This window comes from Triturus cristatus, chromosome 8, assembly GCF_964204655.1.
Source record: "Triturus cristatus chromosome 8, aTriCri1.1, whole genome shotgun sequence".
NCBI classification, from domain to species: Eukaryota; Metazoa; Chordata; class Amphibia; order Caudata; family Salamandridae; genus Triturus; species Triturus cristatus.
Genome location: NC_140591.1, coordinates 1,138,195,899 through 1,138,220,136, shown reverse-complemented (window position 1 = coordinate 1,138,220,136; position 24,238 = coordinate 1,138,195,899).

The following is a 24,238-nucleotide window of genomic DNA, read 5'->3' as shown; positions in this document are numbered from 1 at the left end:
CTTTGGAAGGAAATTCCACCGATTCAGGGCTCTCCCAAAGTTCCCTCATCCCCATGTCAATAAGGAGAGATTTTATGCCAATCAGCCATGGGATCCTATGCAGGCGATCCAATCCCCTGACTTCGGACAAAGCCCTAGCAAAGAGATGGAGCTCTGGAGTAATCCAGAGACGCATCCAAAAGGCCAACGGCCTATAACGGGCAGTATCCTCAATACTATGACAGCCTAAGTCAAACAGCAGTGGAGTACGGGGGGACGATTGGGGCAGGCCCACAACCGATCTCATAAATTTATTCTGGGCTGTGGACAATTGGGTCAGGTTACAAACCCCTCAGATTTCAGCACCATATAAAATAGCGGGAATAATCGTGTAAATTTTGACCACTGGAGCTATTGGCTTAGTTAATGATAGCCTGTGTACCTTGGTCAATGCTCCCGCTAATTGAGTGTGTTTCAGTGCGAGGATCTTAACTTGGGGATCCCAGCTCAACTTATCGCCAAAGGTGACACCCAAATAGGTGAAGACTTTTGTCTGCTCCAGAGGTTTCCCACCCATAAAGACTCGTGCTTTAACAGGCTTGGACCCATGGAGCACCATAAACTTAGTCTTCCCTACATTAACCACAAGATCATGTTCGCAGCAAAATTCCTCAAAACGAGACAGAGCTAACTGCAACCCCTGTCTCGTCTTGGATAGTATCAGTGTATCATCCGCAAACATGAGCAGGGGCACCTTTTGGCCGGCGAGCATCGGCGCGTCCGTTGGTTGGTCAACAAAATACTGCACTACCCCGTTAACAAGTTTAGAAAACAGGGTTGGTGCCAGCACAGATCCTTGCCGAACGCCCTTTCCTACCTCAAATTTCTTTGTAACCTCGCCCAGTTTCCCCCAACGAACCTGAGCATACGTTGATTCGTGAGTCTAACCACGAGGGAGACTAACTCTTTAGGCATCCCCAGTCTCAATAGGACCTCCCATAATTTTGCTCTTGGCACGAGGTCGAAGGCAGATTTTAGATCCACAAAGGCAGCAAAGAGCATTCTCTTACCCCAAAAGACCTCCTTCCAATATATAAGGACAAATCTAAAAGCCTGATCCAAAGTCCCCATATGACACCGGAACCCCGCATGTAAAGGAGATAAAATGTCATTTTCAGACATCCAGCCATGGATCCTACCAAATATATTACACGTGCTGTTATCTTTTGAATAGCGTCAATTAAGCTGATGGGCCTATAATTGGCCGGAGCGGAACGATCACCCTTCTTATAGATAGGGATGATTTCCGCTCCGGACCATGATGCAGGAATTGGGGCTCCACCAGCTATCGAATTAATTACATTTGTAATATAGGGTATCCATAAATCAAAATCCTGTTTGAATAAATCGACTGGAATGCAGTCAGGCCACGGTGCCTTACTACTTGGGATAGACTTAAGACTGTCTCTATCTCTTTTGTGTTAAACAGCAGAGGGACGTCAATTTGGATTTGTGGGACAACCCCTGACCTCTCTGAAACCAGTTGGAATTGTGTTTCGAAGAAGACAACCCATTGCTGTGGTTCGACATTATTATTCGGGATTATTGACTGATGTCCATTCCCCCATTTAATAAGATCCCAGAAATGGGTCATATTCCTGCCTCTACATGCTATCAGCAGACAACGCCAACGATCCTCATCCCATTCTTTCTTGGTGTGTCTGATAGCCATTTTATAAGTTACTCTACACTGCTTAATAATACCATGGATCCTAGATTTAATGACTACCACTAGAGCTTTGTGAGCTAGCCTACACGTGTTGTTATACCACGAGTTAGGTTTATACATACTAATCTTTTTAGCAGGACCAGCGTTTATGAAAAAACTTTTTAGGCCGCTAAAGAGGTCACTTTGGAATCCCCCCAACTTGACATTGAGGACCTCCTGAGAGCCACATTTGGTAAGTTCCCTTAAAGAGCCTGACACTAGAGCCCTAATTTCTGCCACGTTCTTTCCATCCATTGCTACCTTGGCCCACCGTACCCTTCTTAAATCATTCGCAATAGTTACTATATTGGGGCAAGTGTCGCCTTCCATCAATACTGGACCACAAAAACTCCTATCATCAAATTTAAGAACCAAGGGGTTGTGGTCACTTTCAGGGCGACATTGCACTTCCATGTCTAAAACTAGTATCCATTTCTCCACATTCACAAGGATATAGTCGATGCGGCTTTTGGATCTACCATTATCAAATGTCACTGCACCCTTGGCATCGGACTTAGTCCTACCGTTAACCGCCCTTAGGCCTCGTTCCAGGCATAACCCTTTCATTTGAAGTGCGGCCTCAGTCCATTTTCTAATAGGCTCAAGATCCAGTTGCGGGATCCCCCAAAGTGCATCAATCTCTTCACTAAGCCTGCCATCTTCTGAATCTAATGGTTCAAAGCAGGTATTGACATCCCCTGCAATAATTAAATCATTATTGGGGGCCAATTGGGACAAATGATTCTCTAAAGCCATTATGACCTGGGAGCACCTCCCACCAGGTTGACCCCTAGAGTAAACATTATACAAAGTTAAATCAAGGCCGCTCACTGATCTGACCCTTATGGCCAGAATATCTGGGCTATCAATGCTGACCTCCTCCACCCTTATCCCCTCAAATTGTCTCACCCAACAGGTCAGTCCACCAACTGCTCTACCCCTATGATCCCTTATTGCTGGTTTGAAGAAATTCAAATAGCCGACGTGAACGACCACATCAATAGACCATGTTTCCTGGAATGCCCAGATATCTGAGTCTCCTATATAAGTTATCCAATCAGCAGACAAGACTTTTGATTCCAGCCCTGCTATATTCCAAGACGAAATAGTCATTGAAGTTCTCAACATTGCCGGGCCACCACACCTAGAAGTTACCTCAACAGCGTTAATACAGGGATTCAGGACTGGGGGGTCTGGTGACATAGCGGGTCCAGTAGGTAAACACTTCTCCATCTTAGTTCCCATAGGACACCCTACTGTCGGAGGGTCTGTATCACTTCTCATCTCCACCCCTCTAACTAATCCCGGCCATTCATCCATTCCCAGTCAGTCAAAATCTTCGAGTGAGGATAAAACCTCATAACGATTATTGATCTGTATGGGATGGTCATTCCAGATGTCAGAATCCTGTGGTGCCCAAAAATCCCTTTTTCTATGTCATATGTGCTGTTTATAAAAGAAGCCAAGGGGGAGCAGTCTAATCGCATCTGCAGGAAAAGGTGAGTGCCCAGCTAACTCGAAAATGTGACGAACCAAGGCAGGTGACCTAAAGCTCACAAAGATCAATAAACTGTCAATTGAGAGCAATTGTATGGTATTCAACGAAACAGGAACTTCTGTTTTAGAATGAAGTGAAAATACGGGAACTTGCATCGAAGTGTCTATGTTAGTAACACACCGGTTGTCTTCAGGTCTGCATCAGTGAAGGCAGCGGATTGCTATGTAAGTCGTGCACATGCATTTTCTGAGAAGAAGGAATAATAAAGAACATCAAATGGTGCATCACTCTGTGCACACCATGTACCCGATGCAAAAAGAACTATTGATGGACAGAATGCAGAACAATGTCATACATTCACCCCAGTACAGAGATCTGGGCATAAATCCATCGTTTTCTTGCTCACCACGCCACCCCAGTTTAGACCTGGCCATATGCAAATCAGTCTTGACCCTGTGCCTCATGGGAACAGTCCATCCCGAACTGCCAAGCCAGGTCCTCCCTGGACCGGAAACAAGCATCCTAGGACCGGTTTCGGGGTTTCACCCCTCTTCAGCCAGGATAGCTTGATTCCAGTACCATGGAGAGCACGGGACTCACTAATGGTGGCCTAGTCAAATTTAAAACCACATACAGAGGACCTTCTCTGACCCCGGTACTTACAGTCTGTAAAGCTATGGTTCCAACTCAATGCTTAATATGGAGCTGAATTTCTGACCCTAGGTACAGAGGCAAGTTGGGAGATGTATGAGGGGAAATGCCTGAATAAATTGCTAGGCCTACCCAAAAGCACAATGTGCCGGCGATACGACTTGAAGGGAATTTAGTGGCGTGGACGTTTTTAGCCTACAAAGCTACCATTCACTTTTTGGACAAGCTTTAATCCTCAGAGGTTCCGAAGGTGTCAAGCCTCTGTGCTATAGAACTATAACAAAGTGATCTAAAGTGGGCTGCACAATTCAGAGCTAGACTACTGAAAATTGGAGCACTACTTAAGATGAAAACATGGTTGAGAGAGGCTGTAGAAGAGAATCCAGGGCAGCAGATGCGGGTTACATTTTAAGGAAACCCTCAGTGGGTTACATGTTGGAGTCCTGGGATAATTGTAGGATGTTTCCTTAAATAGCAGCTTTGCCAAGTCCTGATGAGGATACCCGTCCCACTAGGGGTGACAAATGCAAAATGAACTATTGATGAACAGAATGCAGAACAATGTCATACATTCACCCCAGTACAGAGATCTGGGCCTAAATCCATCGTTTTTTTGCTCACCACGCCACCCCAGTTTAGACCTGGCCATATGCAAATCAGTCTTGACCCTGTGCCTCATGGGAACAGTCCAGCCCGAACTGCCAAGCCAGGTCCTCCACGGACCGGAAACAAGCATCCTAGTACCGGTTTCGGGGTTTCCCCCCTCTTCAGCCAGGATAGCTTGATTCCAGTAGCATGGAGAACACGGGACTCACGTCTGAGCATACCCGTCCCACTCGGGGTGACAAATGCAAAAAGAACTATTGATGGACAGAATGCAGAACAATGTCATACATTCACCCCAGTACAGAGATCTGGGCCTAAATCCATCGTTTTTTTGCTCACCACGCCACCCCAGTTTAGACCTGGCTATATGCAAATCTGTCTTGACCCCGTGCCTCATGGGAACAGTCCAGCCCAAACTGCCAAGCCAGGTCCTCCCTGGAACGGAAACAAGCATCCTAGGACCGGTTTCAGGGTTTCACCCCTTTCAGCCAGGATAGCTTGATTCCAGTAGCATGGAGAGCACGGGACTCACGTCTGAGCATACCCGTCCCACTCGGGGTGACAAATGAAAAAAGAACTATTGATGGACAGAATGCAGAACAATGTCATACATTCACCCCAGTACAGAGATCTGGGCCTAAATCCATCGTTTTTTTGCTCACCACGGCACCCCAGTTTAGACCTGGCCATATGCAAATCAGTCTTGACCCTGTGCTTCAGGGGAACGGTCCAGCCCGAACTGCCAAGGCAGGTCCTCCCTGGACCGAAAACAAGCATCCTAGGACCGGTTTCGGGGTTTCACCCCTCTTCAGCCAAGAATAGCTTGATTCCAGTAGCATGGAGAGCACGGGACTCACGTCTGAGCATACCGGTCCCACTCGGGGTGACAAATGCAAAAAGAACAATTGATGGACAGAATGCAGAACAATGTCATACATTCATCCCAGTACAGAGATCTGGGCCTAAATCCATCGTTTTTTTGCTCACCACGCCACCCCAGTTTAGACCTGGCCATATGCAAATCATTCTTGACCCTGTGCCTCATGGGAACAGTCAAGCCCGAACTGCCAAGCCAGGTCCTCCCTGGACTGGAAACAAGCATCCTAGGACCGGTTTCGGGGTTTCAACCCTCTTCAGCCAGGATAGCTTGATTCCAGTAGCATGAAGATCACGGGACTCACGTCTGAGCATACCCGTCCCACTCGGGGAGACAAATGCAAAAAGAACTATTGATGGACAGAATGCGGAACAATGTTATACATTCACCCCTGTACAGAGATCTGGGCCTAAATCCATCATTTTTTTTCTCACCACGCCACCCCAGTTTAGACCTGGCCGTACGCAAATCAGTCTTGACCATGTGCGTCATGGGAACAGTCCAGCCCGAACTGCCAAGCCAGGTCCTCCACGGACCGCAAACAAGCATCCTAGTACCAGTTTCGGGGTTTCACCCCTCTTTAGCCAGGATAGCTTGATTCCAGTAGCATGGAGAGCACGGGACTCACGTCTGAGCATACCCGTCCCACTCGGGGTGACAAATGCAAAAAGATCTATTGATGGACAGATTGCAGAACAATGTCATACATTCACCCCAGTGCAGACATCTGGGTCTAAATCCATCATTTTGTTGCTCACCACACCACCACAGTTTAGACCTGGCCAAATGCAAATCAGTCTTGACCCTGTGCCTCAGGGGAACAGTCCAGCCCAAACTGCCAAGCCAGGTCCTCCCTGGACTGGAAACAAGCATCCTAGGACCGGTTTTGGGGTTCCACCCCTCTTCAGCCAGGATAGCTTGATTCCAGTAGCATGGAGAGCACGGGACTCACGTCTGAGCATACCCGTCCCACTCGGGGTGACAAATGCAAAAAGAACTATTGATGGACAGAATGCAGAACAATGTCATACATTCACCCCTGTACAGAGATATGGGCCTAAATCCATCGTCTTTTTGCTCACCACGCCACCCAAGTTTAGACCTGGCCATATGCAAATCAGTCTTGACCCTGTGCCTCATGGGAACAGTCCAGCCCGAACTGCCAAGCCAGGTCCTCCCGGGACCGGAAACAAGCATCCTAGGACCAGTTTCTGGGTTTCACCCCTCTTCAGCCAGGATAGCTTGATTCCAGTAGCATGGAGAGCACGGGACTCACGTCTGAGCATACCCGTCCCACTAGGGGTGACAAATGCAAAAAGAACTATTGATGGACAGAATGCAGAACAATGTCATACATTCACCCCAGTACAGAGATCTGGGCCTAAATCCATCGTTTTTTTGCTCACCATGCCACCCCAATTTAGACCTGGCTATATGCAAATCTGTCTTGACCCCGTGCCTCATGGGAACAGTCCAGCCCGAACTGCCCAGCCAGGTCCTCCACGGACCGGAAACAAGCATCCTAGTACCGGTTTCGGGGTTTCCCCCCTCTTCAGCCAGGATAGCTTGATTCCAGTAGCATGGAGAGCACGGGACTCACGTCTGAGCATACCCGTCCCACTCGGGGTGACAAATGCAAAAAGAACTATTGATGGACAGAATGCAGAACAATGTCATACATTCACCCCAGTACAGAGATCTGGGCCTAAATCCATCGTTTTTTTGCTCACCACGCCACCCCAGTTTAGACCTGGCTATATGCAAATCTGTCTTGACCCCGTGCCTCATGGGAACAGTCCAGCCCAAACTGCCAAGCCAGGTCCTCCCTGGAACGGAAACAAGCATCCTAGGACCGGTTTCAGGGTTTCACCACTCTTCAGCCAGGATAGCTTGATTCCAGTAGCATGGAGAGCACGGGACTCACGTCTGAGCATACCCGTCCCACTCGGGGTGACAAATGAAAAAAGAACTATTGATGGACAGAATGCAGAACAATGTCATACATTCACCCCAGTACAGAGATCTGGGCCTAAATCCATCGTTTTTTTGCTCACCACACCACCCCAGTTTAGACCTGGCCATATGCAAATCAGTCTTGACCCTGTGCTTCAGGGGAACAGTCCAGCCCGAACTGCCAAGGCAGGTCCTCCCTGGACCGAAAACAAGCATCCTAGGACCGGTTTCGGGGTTTCACCCCTCTTCAGCCAAGAATAGCTTGATTCCAGTAGCATGGAGAGCACGGGATTCACGTCTGAGCATACCGGTCCCACTCGGGGTGACAAATGCAAAAAGAACGATTGATGGACAGAATGCAGAACAATGTCATACATTCACCCCAGTACAGAGATCTGGGCCTAAATCCATCGTTTTTTTGCTCACCACGCCACCCCAGTTTAGACCTGGCTATATGCAAATCTGTCTTGACCCCGTGCCTCATGGGAACAGTCCAGCCCAAACTGCCAAGCCAGGTCCTCCCTGGAACGGAAACAAGCATCCTAGGACCGGTTTCAGGGTTTCACCACTCTTCAGCCAGGATAGCTTGATTCCAGTAGCATGGAGAGCACGGGACTCACGTCTGAGCATACCCGTCCCACTCGGGGTGACAAATGAAAAAAGAACTATTGATGGACAGAATGCAGAACAATGTCATACATTCACCCCAGTACAGAGATCTGGGCCTAAATCCATCGTTTTTTTGCTCACCACACCACCCCAGTTTAGACCTGGCCATATGCAAATCAGTCTTGACCCTGTGCTTCAGGGGAACAGTCCAGCCCGAACTGCCAAGGCAGGTCCTCCCTGGACCGAAAACAAGCATCCTAGGACCGGTTTCGGGGTTTCACCCCTCTTCAGCCAAGAATAGCTTGATTCCAGTAGCATGGAGAGCACGGGATTCACGTCTGAGCATACCGGTCCCACTCGGGGTGACAAATGCAAAAAGAACGATTGATGGACAGAATGCAGAACAATGTCATACATTCATCCCAGTACAGATATCTGGGCCTAAATCCATCGTTTTTTTGCTCACCACGCCACCCCAGTTTAGACCTGGCCATATGCAAATCATTCTTGACCCTGTGCCTCATGGGAACAGTCAAGCCCGAACTGCCAAGCCAGGTCCTCCCTGGACCGGAAACAAGCATCCTAGGACCGGTTTCGGGGTTTCAACCCTCTTCAGCCAGGATAACTTGATTCCAGTGGCATGGAGATCACGGGACTCACGTCTGAGCATACCCGTCCCACTCGGGGAGAAGAATGCAAAAAGAACTATTGATGGACAGAATGCGGAACAATGTTATACATTCACCCCTGTACAGAGATCTGGGCCTAAATCCATCATTTTTTTGCTCACCACGCCACCCCAGTTTAGACCTGGCCATATGCAAATCAGTCTTGACCCCGTGCCTCATGGGAACAGTCCAGCCCGAACTGCCAAGCCAGGTCCTCCACGGACCGCAAACAAGCATCCTAGTACCGGTTTCGGGGTTGCACCCCTCTTTAGCCAGGATAGCTTGATTCCAGTAGCATGGAGAGCACGGGACTCCCGTCTGAGTATACCCGTCCCACTCGGGGTGACAAATGCAAAAAGATCTATTGATGGACAGATTGCAGAACAATGTCATACATTCACCCCAGTACAGAGATCTGGGCCTAAATCCATCATTTTGTTGCTCACCACACCACCACAGTTTAGACCTGGCCATATGCAAATCAGTTTTGACCCAGTGCCTCAGGGGAACAGTCCAGCCCAAACTGCCAAGCCAGGTCCTCCCTGGACTGGAAACAAGCATCCTAGGACCGGTTTTGGGGTTTCACCCCTCTTCAGCCAGGATAGCTTGATTCCAGTAGCATGGAGAGCACGGGACTCACGTCTGAGCATACCCGTCCCACTCGGGGTGACAAATGCAAAAAGAACTATTGATGGACAGAATGCAGAACAATGTCATACATTCACCCCAGTACAGAGATATGGGCCTAAATCCATTGTCTTTTTGCTCACCACGCCACCCAAGTTTAGACCTGGCCATATGCAAATCAGTCTTGACCCTGTGCCTCATGGGAACAGTCCAGCCCGAACTGCCAAGCCAGGTCCTCCCGGGACCGGAAACAAGCATCCTAGGACCAGTTTCTGGGTTTCACCCCTCTTCAGCCAGGATGGCTTGATTCCAGTAGCATGGAGAGCACGGGACTCACTTCTGAGCATACCCATCCCACTAGGGGTGACAAATGCAAAAAGAACTATTGATGGACAGAATGCAGAACAATGTCATACATTCACCCCAGTACAGAGATCTGGGCCTAAATCCATCGTTTTTTTGCTCACCATGCCACCCCAATTTAGACCTGGCTATATGCAAATCTGTCTTGACCCCGTGCCTCATGGGAACAGTCCAGCCCGAACTGCCAAGCCAGGTCCTCCACGGACCGGAAACAAGCATCCTAGTACCGGTTTCGGGGTTTCCCCCCTCTTCAGCCAGGATAGCTTGATTCCAGTAGCATGGAGAGCACGGGACTCACGTCTGAGCATACCCGTCCCACTCGGGGTGACAAATGCAAAAAGAACTATTGATGGACAGAATGCAGAACAATGTCATACATTCACCCCAGTACAGAGATCTGGGCCTAAATCCAATCGTTTTTTTGCTCACCACGCCACCCCAGTTTATACCTGACTATATGCAAATCTGTCTTGACCCCGTGCCTCATGGGAACAGTCCAGCCCAAACTGCCAAGCCAGGTCCTCCCTGGAACAGAAACAAGCATCCTAGGACCGGTTTCAGGGTTTCACCACTCTTCAGCCAGGATAGCTTGATTCCAGTAGCATGGAGAGCACGGGACTCACGTCTGAGCATACCCGTCCCACTCGGGGTGACAAATGAAAAAAGAACTATTGATGGACAGAATGCAGAACAATGTCATGCATTCACCCCAGTACAGAGATCTGGGCCTAAATCCATCGTTTTTTTGCTCACCACGCCACCCCAGTTTAGACCTGGCCATATGCAAATCAGTCTTGACCCTGTGCTTCAGGGGAACAGTCCAGCCCGAACTGCCAAGGCAGGTCCTCCCTGGACCGAAAACAAGCATCCTAGGACCGGTTTCGGGGTTTCACTCCTCTTCAGCCAAGAATAGCTTGATTCCAGTAGCATGGAGAGCACGGGACTCACGTCTGAGCATACCGGTCCCACTCGGGGTGACAAATGCAAAAAGAACGATTGATGGACAGAATGCAGAACAATGTCATACATTCATCCCAGTACAGAGATCTGGGCCTAAATCCATCGTTTTTTTGCTCACCACGCCACCCCAGTTTAGACCTGGCCATATGCAAATCATTCTTGACCCTGTGCCTCATGGGAACAGTCAAGCCCGAACTGCCAAGCCAGGTCCTCCCTAGACCGGAAACAAGCATCCTAGGACCGGTTTCGGGGTTTCAACCCTCTTCAGCCAGGATAACTTGATTCCAGTAGCATGGAGATCACGGGACTCACGTCTGAGCATACCCGTCCCACTCGGGGTGACAAATGCAAAAAGAACTATTGATGGACAGAATGCAGAACAATGTCATACATTCACCCCAGTACAGAGATCTGGGCCTAAATCCATCGTCTTTTTGCTCACCACGCCACCCAAGTTTAGACCTGGCCATATGCAAATCAGTCTTGACCCTGTGCCTCATGGGAACAGTCCAGCCCGAACTGCCAAGCCAGGTCCTCCCTGGACCGGAAACAAGCATCCTAGGACCAGTTTCTGGGTTTCACCCCTCTTCAGCCAGGATAGCTTGATTCCAGTAGCATGGAGAGCACGGGACTCACGTCTGAGCATACCCGTCCCACTCGGGGTGACAAATGCAAAAAGAAATATTTATGGACAGAATGCAGAACAATGTCATACATTCACCCCAATACAGAGATCTGGGCCTAAATCCATTGTTTTTTTGCTCACCACGCCACCCCAGTTTAGACCTGGCCATATGTAAATCAGTCTTGACCCTGTGACTCATGGGAACGGTCCAGCCCGAACTGCTAAGCCAGGTCCTCCCTGGACCGGAAACAAGCATCCTAGGACCCGTTTCGGGGTTTCACCCCTCTTTAGCCAGGATAGCTTGATTCCAGTAGCATGGAGATCACGGGACTCACGTCTGAGCATACCCGTCGACCTCGGGGAGACAAATGCAAAAAGAACTATTGATGAACAGAATGCGGAACATTGTTATACATTCACCCCTGTACAGAGATCTGGGAATAAATCCATCGTTTTTTAGCTCACCACGCCACCCCAGTTTAGACCTGGCCATATGCAAATCAGTCTTGACCCTGTGCCTCATGGGAACAGTCCAGCCCGAACTGTCAAGCCAGGTCCTCCACGGACCGGAAACAAGCATCCTAGTACTGGTTTCGGGGTTTCACCCCTCTTCAGCCAGGATAGCTTGATTCCAGTAGCATGGAGAGCACGGGACTCACGTCTGAGCATACCCGTCCCACTCGGGGTGACAAATGCAAAAAGAACTATTGATGGACAGAATGCAGAATAATGTCATACATTCACACCAGTACAGAGATCTGGGCCTAAATCCATCGTTTTTATGCTCACCACGCCACCCCAGTTTAGACCTGGCCATATGCAAATCAGTCTTGACCCTGTGCCTCATGGGAACAGTCCAGCCTGAACTGCCAAGCCAGGTCCTCCCTTGACCGGAAACAAGCATCCTAGGACAGGTTTCGGGGTTTCAACCCTCTTCAGCCAGGATAGCTTGATTCCAGTAGCATGGAGAGCAAGGGACTCACGTCTGAGCATACCCGTCCCACTCGGGGTGACAAATGCAAAAAGAACTATTGATGGACAGAATGCAGAACAATGTCATACATTCAGCCCGTACAGAGATCTGGGCCTAAATCTATCGTTTTTTTGCTCACCACTCCACCCCAGTTTAGACCTGGCTATATGCAAATCAGTCTTGACCCTGTGCCTCATGGGAACAGTCCAGCCCAAACTGCCAAGCCAGGTCCTCCCTGGACCGGAAACAAGCATCCTAGGACCGGTTTGTGGGTTTCACCCCTCTTCAGCCAGAATAGCTTGATTCCAGTAGCATGGAGAGCACGGGACTCACGTCTGAGCATACCCGTCCCACTCGGGGTGACAAATGCAAAAGAACTATTGATGGACAGAATGCAGAACAATGTCATACATTCACCCCAGTACAGAGATCTGGGCCTAAATCCATTGTTTTTACGCTCACCATGCCACCCCAGTTTAGACCTGGCCATAGGCAAATCAGACTTGACCCTGTGCCTCATGGGAACAGTCCAGCCCGAACTGCCAAGCCAGGTCCTCCCTGGACTGGAAACAAGCATCCTAGGACCGGTTTCAGGGTTTCACCCCTCTTCAGCCAGGATAGCTTGATTCCAGTAGCATGGAGAGCAAGGGACTGACGTCTGAGCATACCCGTCCCACTCGGGGTGACAAATGAAAAAAGAACTATTGATGGACAGAATGCAGAACAATGTCATACATTCACCCCAGTACAGAGATCTGGGCCTAAATCCATCGTTTTTTTGCTCACCACGCCACCCCAGTTTAGACCTGGCCATATGCAAATCAGTCTTGACCCTGTGCTTCATGGGAACAGTCCAGCCCGAACTGCCAAGGCAGGTCATCCCTGGACCGGAAACAAGCATCCTAGGACCGATTTCGGCGTTTCACCCCTCTTCAGCCAAGAATAGCTTGATTCCAGTAGCATGGAGAGCACGGGACTCACGTCTGAGCATACCGGTCCCACTCGGGGTGACAAATGCAAAAAGAACGATTGATGGACAGAATGCAGAACAATGTCATACATTCATCCCAGTACAGAGATCTGGGCCTAAATCCATCGTTTTTTTGCTCACCACGCCACCCCAGTTCAGACCTGGCCATATGCAAATCAGTCTTGACCCTGTGCCTCATGGGAACAGTAAAGCCCGAACTGCCAAGCCAGGTCCTCCCTGGACCGGAAACAAGCATCCCAGGACCGGTTTCGGGGTTTCAACCTTCTTCAGCCAGGATAGCTTGATTCCAGTAGCATGGAGATCACAGGACTCACGTCTGAGCATACCCGTCCCACTCGGGGAGACGAATGCAAAAAGAACTATTGATGGACAGAATGCAGAATAATGTCATACGTTCACACCAGTACAGAGATCTGGGCCTAAATCCATCTTTTTTTTGCTCGCCACGCCACCCCACTTTAGACCTGACCATATGCAAATCAGTCTTGACCCTGTGCCTCATGGGAACAGTCAAGCCCGAACTGCCAAGCCAGGTCCTCCCTGGAACGGAAACAAGCATCCTAGGACAGGTTTCGGGGTTTCACCCCTCTTCAGCCAGGACAGCTTGATTCCAGTAGCATGGAGAGCACGGGACTCACGTCTGAGCATTCCCGTCCCACTCAGGGTGACAAATGCAAAAAGAACTATTGATGGACAGAATGCAGAACAATGTCATACATTCACCCCAGTACAGAGATCTGGGCCTAAATCCATCGTTTTTTTGCTCACCACGCCACCCCAGTTTAGAACTGGCCATATGCAAATCAGTCTTGACCCTGTGCCTCATGGGAACAGTCCAGCCTGAACTGCCAAGCCTGGTCCTCCCTGGACCGGAAACAAGCATCCTAAGACCGGTTTCGGGGTTTCACCCCTCTTCAGCCAGGATAGCTTGATTCCAGTAGCATGGAGAGCACGGGACTCATGTCTGAGCAAACCCGTCCCACTCGGGGTGACAAATGCAAAAAGAACTATTGATGGACAGAATGCAGAACAATGTCATACATTCACCCCAGTACAGTGATCTGGGCCTAAATCCATTGTTTGTTTGCTCACCACGCCACCACAGTTTAGACCTGGCCATATGCAAATCAGTCTTGACCCTGTGCCTCATGGGAACAGTCCAGCCCGAACTGCCAAGCCAGGTCCTCCCTGGACCGGAAACAAGCATACTAGGACCGGTTTCGGAGTTTCACCCCTCTTCAGCCAGGATAGCTTGATTCCAGTAGCATGGAGAGCACGGAACTCACGTCTGAGCATACCCGTCCCACTCGGGGTGACAAATGCAAAAAGAACTATTGATGGACAGAATGCAGAACAATGTCATACATTCACCCCAGTACAGTGATCAGGGCCTAAATCCATCGTTTGTTTGCCCACCACGTCACCCCAATTTAGACCTGGCCATATGCAAATCAGTCTTGACCCTGTGCCTCATGGGAACAGTCCAGCCCGAACTGCCAAGCCAGGTCCTCCCTGGACCGCAAACAAGCATACTGGGACCGGTTTCGGAGTTTCACCCCTCTTCAGCCAGGATAGCTTGATTCCAGTAGCATGGAGAGCACGGAACTCACGTCTGAGCATACCCGTCCCACTCGGGGTGACAAATGCAAAAAGAACTATTGATGGACAGAATGCAGATCAATGTCATACATTCACCCCAGTACAGTGATCAGGGCCTAAATCCATCGTTTGTTTGCTCACCACGCCACCCCAGTTTAGACCTGGCCATATGCAAATCAGTCTTGATCCTTTGCCTCATGGGAACAGTCCAGCCCAAACTGCCAAGCCAGATCCTCCCTGGACCGGAAACAAGCATCCTAGGACCGGTTTCGGGGTTTCACCCCTCTTCAGCCAGGATAGCTTGATTCCAGTAGCATGGAGACCACGGGACCATCGTCTGAGCATATCCGTCCCACTCGCGGTGACAAATGCAAAAAGAACTATTTGTGGACAGAATGCAGAACAATGTCATACATTCACCCCAGTACAGAGATCTGGGCCTAAATCCATAGTTTTTTTGCTCACCACTCCACCCCAGTTTAGACCTGGCCCCATGCAAATCAGTCTTGACCCTGCTCCTCATGGGAACAGTCCAGCCCGAACTGCCAAACCAGGTCCTCCCTGGACCGGAAACAAGCATCCTAGGACAGGTTTCGGGGTTTCACCACTCTTCAGCCAGGATAGCTTGATTCCAGTAGCATGGAGAGCACGGGACTCACGTCTGAGCATACCCGTCCCACTCGGGGTGACAAATGCAAAAAGAACTATTGAAGGACAGAATGAAGAACAATGTCATACATTCACCCCAGTACAGAGATCTGGGCCTAAATCCATCGTTTTTTTGCTCACCACGCCACCCCAGATTAGACCTGGCCATATGCAAATCAGTCTTGACCCTGTGCCTCATGGGAACAGTCCAGCCCAACTGCCAAGCCAGGTCCTCCCTGGACCGGAAACAAGCATCCTAGGACAGGTTTCGGGGTTTCACCACTCTTCAGCCAGGATAGCTTGATTCCAGTAGCATGGAGAGCACGGGACTCACGTCTGAGCATACCCGTCCCACTCGGGGTGACAAATGCAAAAAGAACTATTGATGGACAGAATGCAGAACAATGTCATACATTCACCCCAGTACAGAGATCTGGGCCTAAATCCATTGTTTTTTTGCTCACCACGCCACCCCAGTTTAGACCTGACCATATGCAAATCCGTCTTGACCCTGTGCCTCATGGGAACAGTCCAGCCCAACTGCCAAGCCAGGTCCTCCCTGGACCGGAAACAAGCATCCTAGGACAGGTTTTGGGGTTTCACCACTCTTCAGCCAGGATAGCTTGATTCCAGTAGCATGGAGAGCACGGGACTCACGTCTGAGCATACCCGTCCCACTCGGGGTGACAAATGCAAAAAGAACTATTGATGGACAGAATGCAGAACAATGTCATACATTCACCCCAGTACAGAGATCTCTGCCTAAATCCATCGTTTTTTTGCTCACCACGCCAACCCAGATTAGACCTGGCTATATGCAAATCAGTCTTGACCCTGTGCCTCATGGAAACAGTCCAGCCCGAACTGCCAAGCCTGGTCCTCCCTGGACCGGAAACAAGCATCCTAGGACCGGTTTCGGGGTTTCACCCCTCTTCAGCCAGGATAGCTTGATTAAAGTAGCATGGAGAGCACGGGACTCACGTCTGAGCAAACCCGTCCCACTCGGGGTGACAAATGCAAAAAGAACTATTGATGGACAGAATGCAGGTCAATGTCATACATTCACCCCAGTAAAGTGATCAGGGCCTAAATCCATCGTTTGTTTGCTCACCACGCCACCCCAGTTTGGACCAGGCCATATGCAAATCAGTTTTGTCGCTGTGCCTCATGGGAACAGTCCAGCCCGAACTGCCAAGCCAGGTCCTCCCTGGACCGCAAACAAGCATCCTAGGACCGGTTTCGGAGTTTCACCCCTCTTCAGCCAGGATAGCTTGATTCCAGTAGCATGGAGAGCACTGAACTCACGTCTGAGCATACCCGTCCCACTCGGGGTGACAAATGCAAAAAGAACTATTGATGGACAGAATGCAGATCAATGTCATACATTCACCCCAGTACAGAGATCTGGGCCTAAATCCATCGTTTTTTTGCTCACCACGCCACCCCAGTTTAGACCTGGCCATATGCAAATCCGTCTTGATCCTGTGCCTCATGGGAACAGTCCAGCCCGAACTGCCAAGCCAGATCCTCCCTGGACCGGAAACAAGCATCCTAGGACCGTTTTCGGGGTTTCACCCCTCTTCAGCCAGGATAGCTTGATTCCAGTAGCATGGAGACCACGGGACCATCGTCTGAGCATACCCGTCCCCCTCGCGGTGAAAATGCAAAAAGAACTATTTGTGGACAGAATGCAGAACAATGTCCTACATTCACTCCAGTACAGAGATCTGGGCCTAAATCCATAGTTTTTTTGCTCTCCACTCCACCCCAGTTTAGACCTGGCCCCATGCAAATCAGTCTTGACCCTGCTCCTCATGGGAACAGTCCAGCCCGAACCTCCAAGCCAGGTCCTCCCTGGACTGGAAACAAGCATCCTAGGACCGGTTTCGGGGTTTCACCCCTCTTCAGCCAGGATAGCTTGATTCTAGTAGCATGGAGAGCACGGGACTCACGTCTGAGCATACCCGTCCCACTCGGGGTGACAAATGCAAAAAGAACTATTGATGGACAGAATGCAGATCAATGTCATACATTCACCCCAGTACAGAGATCTGGGCCTAAATCCATAGTTTTTTTGCTCACCACGCCACCCCAGTTTAGACCTGGCCCCATGCAAATCAGTCTTGACCCTGCTCCTCATGGGAACAGTCCAGCCCGAACCTCCAAGCCAGGTCCTCCCTGGACTGGAAACAAGCATCCTAGGACCGGTTTCGGGGTTTCACCCCTCTTCAGCCAGGATAGCTTGATTCCAGTAGCATGGAGAGCACGGGACTCACGTCTGAGCATACCCGTCCCACTCGGGGTGACAAATGCAAAAAGAACTATTGATGGACAGAATGCAGAACAATGTCATACATTCACCCCAGTACAGAGATCTGGGCCTAAATCCATCGTTTTTTTGCTCACCACGCCACCCCAGTTTAGACCTGGCCGTATGCAAATCAGTCTTGACCCTGTGCCTCATGGGAAGAGTCCAGCCCGAGCTGCCAAGCCAGATCCTCCACGGACCGGAAACAAGCATCCTAGGACCGGTTTCGGGGTTTCACCCCTGTTCAGCCAGGATAGCTTGATTCCAGTAGCATGGAGAGCACGGGACTCACGTCTGAGCATACCCGTCCCACTCGGGGTGACAAATGCAAAAAGAACTATTGATGGACAGAATGCAGAACAATGTCATACATTCACCCCAGTACAGAGATCTGGGCCTAAATCCATTGTTTTTACGCTCACCATGCCACCCCAGTTTAGACCTGGCCATAGGCAAATCAGACTTGACCCTGTGCCTCATGGGAACAGTCCAGCCCGAACTGCCAAGCCAGGTCCTCCCTGGACTGGAAACAAGCATCCTAGGACCGGTTTCAGGGTTTCACCCCTCTTCAGCCAGGATAGCTTGATTCCAGTAGCATGGAGAGCAAGGGACTGACGTCTGAGCATACCCGTCCCACTCGGGGTGACAAATGAAAAAAGAACTATTGATGGACAGAATGCAGAACAATGTCATACATTCACCCCAGTACAGAGATCTGGGCCTAAATCCATCGTTTTTTTGCTCACCACGCCACCCCAGTTTAGACCTGGCCATATGCAAATCAGTCTTGACCCTGTGCTTCAGGGGAACAGTCCAGCCCGAACTGCCAAGGCAGGTCCTCCCTGGACCGAAAACAAGCATCCTAGGACCGGTTTCGGGGTTTCACTCCTCTTCAGCCAAGAATAGCTTGATTCCAGTAGCATGGAGAGCACGGGACTCACGTCTGAGCATACCGGTCCCACTCGGGGTGACAAATGCAAAAAGAACGATTGATGGACAGAATGCAGAACAATGTCATACATTCATCCCAGTACAGAGATCTGGGCCTAAATCCATCGTTTTTTTGCTCACCACGCCACCCCAGTTTAGACCTGGCCATATGCAAATCATTCTTGACCCTGTGCCTCATGGGAACAGTCAAGCCCGAACTGCCAAGCCAGGTCCTCCCTAGACCGGAAACAAGCATCCTAGGACCGGTTTCGGGGTTTCAACCCTCTTCAGCCAGGATAACTTGATTCCAGTAGCATGGAGATCACGGGACTCACGTCTGAGCATACCCGTCCCACTCGGGGTGACAAATGCAAAAAGAACTATTGATGGACAGAATGCAGAACAATGTCATACATTCACCCCAGTACAGAGATCTGGGCCTAAATCCATCGTCTTTTTGCTCACCACGCCACCCAAGTTTAGACCTGGCCATATGCAAATCAGTCTTGACCCTGTGCCTCATGGGAACAGTCCAGCCCGAACTGCCAAGCCAGGTCCTCCCTGGACCGGAAACAAGCATCCTAGGACCAGTTTCTGGGTTTCACCCCTCTTCAGCCAGGATAGCTTGATTCCAGTAGCATGGAGAGCACGGGACTCACGTCTGAGCATACCCGTCCCACTCGGGGTGACAAATGCAAAAAGAAATATTTATGGACAGAATGCAGAACAATGTCATACATTCACCCCAATACAGAGATCTGGGCCTAAATCCATTGTTTTTTTGCTCACCACGCCACCCCAGTTTAGACCTGGCCATATGTAAATCAGTCTTGACCCTGTGACTCATGGGAACGGTCCAGCCCGAACTGCTAAGCCAGGTCCTCCCTGGACCGGAAACAAGCATCCTAGGACCCGTTTCGGGGTTTCACCCCTCTTTAGCCAGGATAGCTTGATTCCAGTAGCATGGAGATCACGGGACTCACGTCTGAGCATACCCGTCGACCTCGGGGAGACAAATGCAAAAAGAACTATTGATGAACAGAATGCGGAACATTGTTATACATTCACCCCTGTACAGAGATCTGGGAATAAATCCATCGTTTTTTAGCTCACCACGCCACCCCAGTTTAGACCTGGCCATATGCAAATCAGTCTTGACCCTGTGCCTCATGGGAACAGTCCAGCCCGAACTGTCAAGCCAGGTCCTCCACGGACCGGAAACAAGCATCCTAGTACTGGTTTCGGGGTTTCACCCCTCTTCAGCCAGGATAGCTTGATTCCAGTAGCATGGAGAGCACGGGACTCACGTCTGAGCATACCCGTCCCACTCGGGGTGACAAATGCAAAAAGAACTATTGATGGACAGAATGCAGAATAATGTCATACATTCACACCAGTACAGAGATCTGGGCCTAAATCCATCGTTTTTATGCTCACCACGCCACCCCAGTTTAGACCTGGCCATATGCAAATCAGTCTTGACCCTGTGCCTCATGGGAACAGTCCAGCCTGAACTGCCAAGCCAGGTCCTCCCTTGACCGGAAACAAGCATCCTAGGACAGGTTTCGGGGTTTCAACCCTCTTCAGCCAGGATAGCTTGATTCCAGTAGCATGGAGAGCAAGGGACTCACGTCTGAGCATACCCGTCCCACTCGGGGTGACAAATGCAAAAAGAACTATTGATGGACAGAATGCAGAACAATGTCATACATTCAGCCCGTACAGAGATCTGGGCCTAAATCTATCGTTTTTTTGCTCACCACTCCACCCCAGTTTAGACCTGGCTATATGCAAATCAGTCTTGACCCTGTGCCTCATGGGAACAGTCCAGCCCAAACTGCCAAGCCAGGTCCTCCCTGGACCGGAAACAAGCATCCTAGGACCGGTTTGTGGGTTTCACCCCTCTTCAGCCAGAATAGCTTGATTCCAGTAGCATGGAGAGCACGGGACTCACGTCTGAGCATACCCGTCCCACTCGGGGTGACAAATGCAAAAAGAACTATTGATGGACAGAATGCAGAACAATGTCATACATTCACCCCAGTACAGAGATCTGGGCCTAAATCCATTGTTTTTACGCTCACCATGCCACCCCAGTTTAGACCTGGCCATAGGCAAATCAGACTTGACCCTGTGCCTCATGGGAACAGTCCAGCCCGAACTGCCAAGCCAGGTCCTCCCTGGACTGGAAACAAGCCTCCTAGGACCGGTTTCAGGGTTTCACCCCTCTTCAGCCAGGATAGCTTGATTCCAGTAGCATGGAGAGCAAGGGACTGACGTCTGAGCATACCCGTCCCACTCGGGGTGACAAATGAAAAAAGAACTATTGATGGACAGAATGCAGAACAATGTCATACATTCACCCCAGTACAGAGATCTGGGCCTAAATCCATCGTTTTTTTGCTCACCACGCCACCCCAGTTTAGACCTGGCCATATGCAAATCAGTCTTGACCCTGTGCTTCATGGGAACAGTCCAGCCCGAACTGCCAAGGCAGGTCATCCCTGGACCGGAAACAAGCATCCTAGGACCGATTTCGGCGTTTCACCCCTCTTCAGCCAAGAATAGCTTGATTCCAGTAGCATGGAGAGCACGGGACTCACGTCTGAGCATACCGGTCCCACTCGGGGTGACAAATGCAAAAAGAACGATTGATGGACAGAATGCAGAACAATGTCATACATTCATCCCAGTACAGAGATCTGGGCCTAAATCCATCGTTTTTTTGCTCACCACGCCACCCCAGTTCAGACCTGGCCATATGCAAATCAGTCTTGACCCTGTGCCTCATGGGAACAGTAAAGCCCGAACTGCCAAGCCAGGTCCTCCCTGGACCGGAAACAAGCATCCCAGGACCGGTTTCGGGGTTTCAACCTTCTTCAGCCAGGATAGCTTGATTCCAGTAGCATGGAGATCACAGGACTCACGTCTGAGCATACCCGTCCCACTCGGGGAGACGAATGCAAAAAGAACTATTGATGGACAGAATGCAGAATAATGTCATACGTTCACACCAGTACAGAGATCTGGGCCTAAATCCATCTTTTTTTTGCTCGCCACGCCACCCCACTTTAGACCTGACCATATGCAAATCAGTCTTGACCCTGTGCCTCATGGGAACAGTCAAGCCCGAACTGCCAAGCCAGGTCCTCCCTGGAACGGAAACAAGCATCCTAGGACAGGTTTCGGGGTTTCACCCCTCTTCAGCCAGGACAGCTTGATTCCAGTAGCATGGAGAGCACGGGACTCACGTCTGAGCATTCCCGTCCCACTCAGGGTGACAAATGCAAAAAGAACTATTGATGGACAGAATGCAGAACAATGTCATACATTCACACCAGTACAGAGATCTGGGCCTAAATCCATCGTTTTTATGCTCACCACGCCACCCCAGTTTAGACCTGGCCATATGCAAATCAGTCTTGACCCTGTGCCTCATGGGAACAGTCCAGCCTGAACTGCCAAGCCAGGTCCTCCCTTGACCGGAAACAAGCATCCTAGGACAGGTTTCGGGGTTTCAACCCTCTTCAGCCAGGATAGCTTGATTCCAGTAGCATGGAGAGCAAGGGACTCACGTCTGAGCATACCCGTCCCACTCGGGGTGACAAATGCAAAAAGAACTATTGATGGACAGAATGCAGAACAATGTCATACATTCAGCCCGTACAGAGATCTGGGCCTAAATCTATCGTTTTTTTGCTCACCACTCCACCCCAGTTTAGACCTGGCTATATGCAAATCAGTCTTGACCCTGTGCCTCATGGGAACAGTCCAGCCCAAACTGCCAAGCCAGGTCCTCCCTGGACCGGAAACAAGCATCCTAGGACCGGTTTGTGGGTTTCACCCCTCTTCAGCCAGAATAGCTTGATTCCAGTAGCATGGAGAGCACGGGACTCACGTCTGAGCATACCCGTCCCACTCGGGGTGACAAATGCAAAAAGAACTATTGATGGACAGAATGCAGAACAATGTCATACATTCACCCCAGTACAGAGATCTGGGCCTAAATCCATTGTTTTTACGCTCACCATGCCACCCCAGTTTAGACCTGGCCATAGGCAAATCAGACTTGACCCTGTGCCTCATGGGAACAGTCCAGCCCGAACTGCCAAGCCAGGTCCTCCCTGGACTGGAAACAAGCCTCCTAGGACCGGTTTCAGGGTTTCACCCCTCTTCAGCCAGGATAGCTTGATTCCAGTAGCATGGAGAGCAAGGGACTGACGTCTGAGCATACCCGTCCCACTCGGGGTGACAAATGAAAAAAGAACTATTGATGGACAGAATGCAGAACAATGTCATACATTCACCCCAGTACAGAGATCTGGGCCTAAATCCATCGTTTTTTTGCTCACCACGCCACCCCAGTTTAGACCTGGCCATATGCAAATCAGTCTTGACCCTGTGCTTCATGGGAACAGTCCAGCCCGAACTGCCAAGGCAGGTCATCCCTGGACCGGAAACAAGCATCCTAGGACCGATTTCGGCGTTTCACCCCTCTTCAGCCAAGAATAGCTTGATTCCAGTAGCATGGAGAGCACGGGACTCACGTCTGAGCATACCGGTCCCACTCGGGGTGACAAATGCAAAAAGAACGATTGATGGACAGAATGCAGAACAATGTCATACATTCATCCCAGTACAGAGATCTGGGCCTAAATCCATCGTTTTTTTGCTCACCACGCCACCCCAGTTCAGACCTGGCCATATGCAAATCAGTCTTGACCCTGTGCCTCATGGGAACAGTAAAGCCCGAACTGCCAAGCCAGGTCCTCCCTGGACCGGAAACAAGCATCCCAGGACCGGTTTCGGGGTTTCAACCTTCTTCAGCCAGGATAGCTTGATTCCAGTAGCATGGAGATCACAGGACTCACGTCTGAGCATACCCGTCCCACTCGGGGAGACGAATGCAAAAAGAACTATTGATGGACAGAATGCAGAATAATGTCATACGTTCACACCAGTACAGAGATCTGGGCCTAAATCCATCTTTTTTTTGCTCGCCACGCCACCCCACTTTAGACCTGACCATATGCAAATCAGTCTTGACCCTGTGCCTCATGGGAACAGTCAAGCCCGAACTGCCAAGCCAGGTCCTCCCTGGAACGGAAACAAGCATCCTAGGACAGGTTTCGGGGTTTCACCCCTCTTCAGCCAGGACAGCTTGATTCCAGTAGCATGGAGAGCACGGGACTCACGTCTGAGCATTCCCGTCCCACTCAGGGTGACAAATGCAAAAAGAACTATTGATGGACAGAATGCAGAACAATGTCATACATTCATCCCAGTACAGAGATCTGGGCCTAAATCCATCGTTTTTTTGCTCACCACGCCACCCCAGTTCAGACCTGGCCATATGCAAATCAGTCTTGACCCTGTGCCTCATGGGAACAGTAAAGCCCGAACTGCCAAGCCAGGTCCTCCCTGGACCGGAAACAAGCATCCCAGGACCGGTTTCGGGGTTTCAACCTTCTTCAGCCAGGATAGCTTGATTCCAGTAGCATGGAGATCACAGGACTCACGTCTGAGCATACCCGTCCCACTCGGGGAGACGAATGCAAAAAGAACTATTGATGGACAGAATGCAGAATAATGTCATACGTTCACA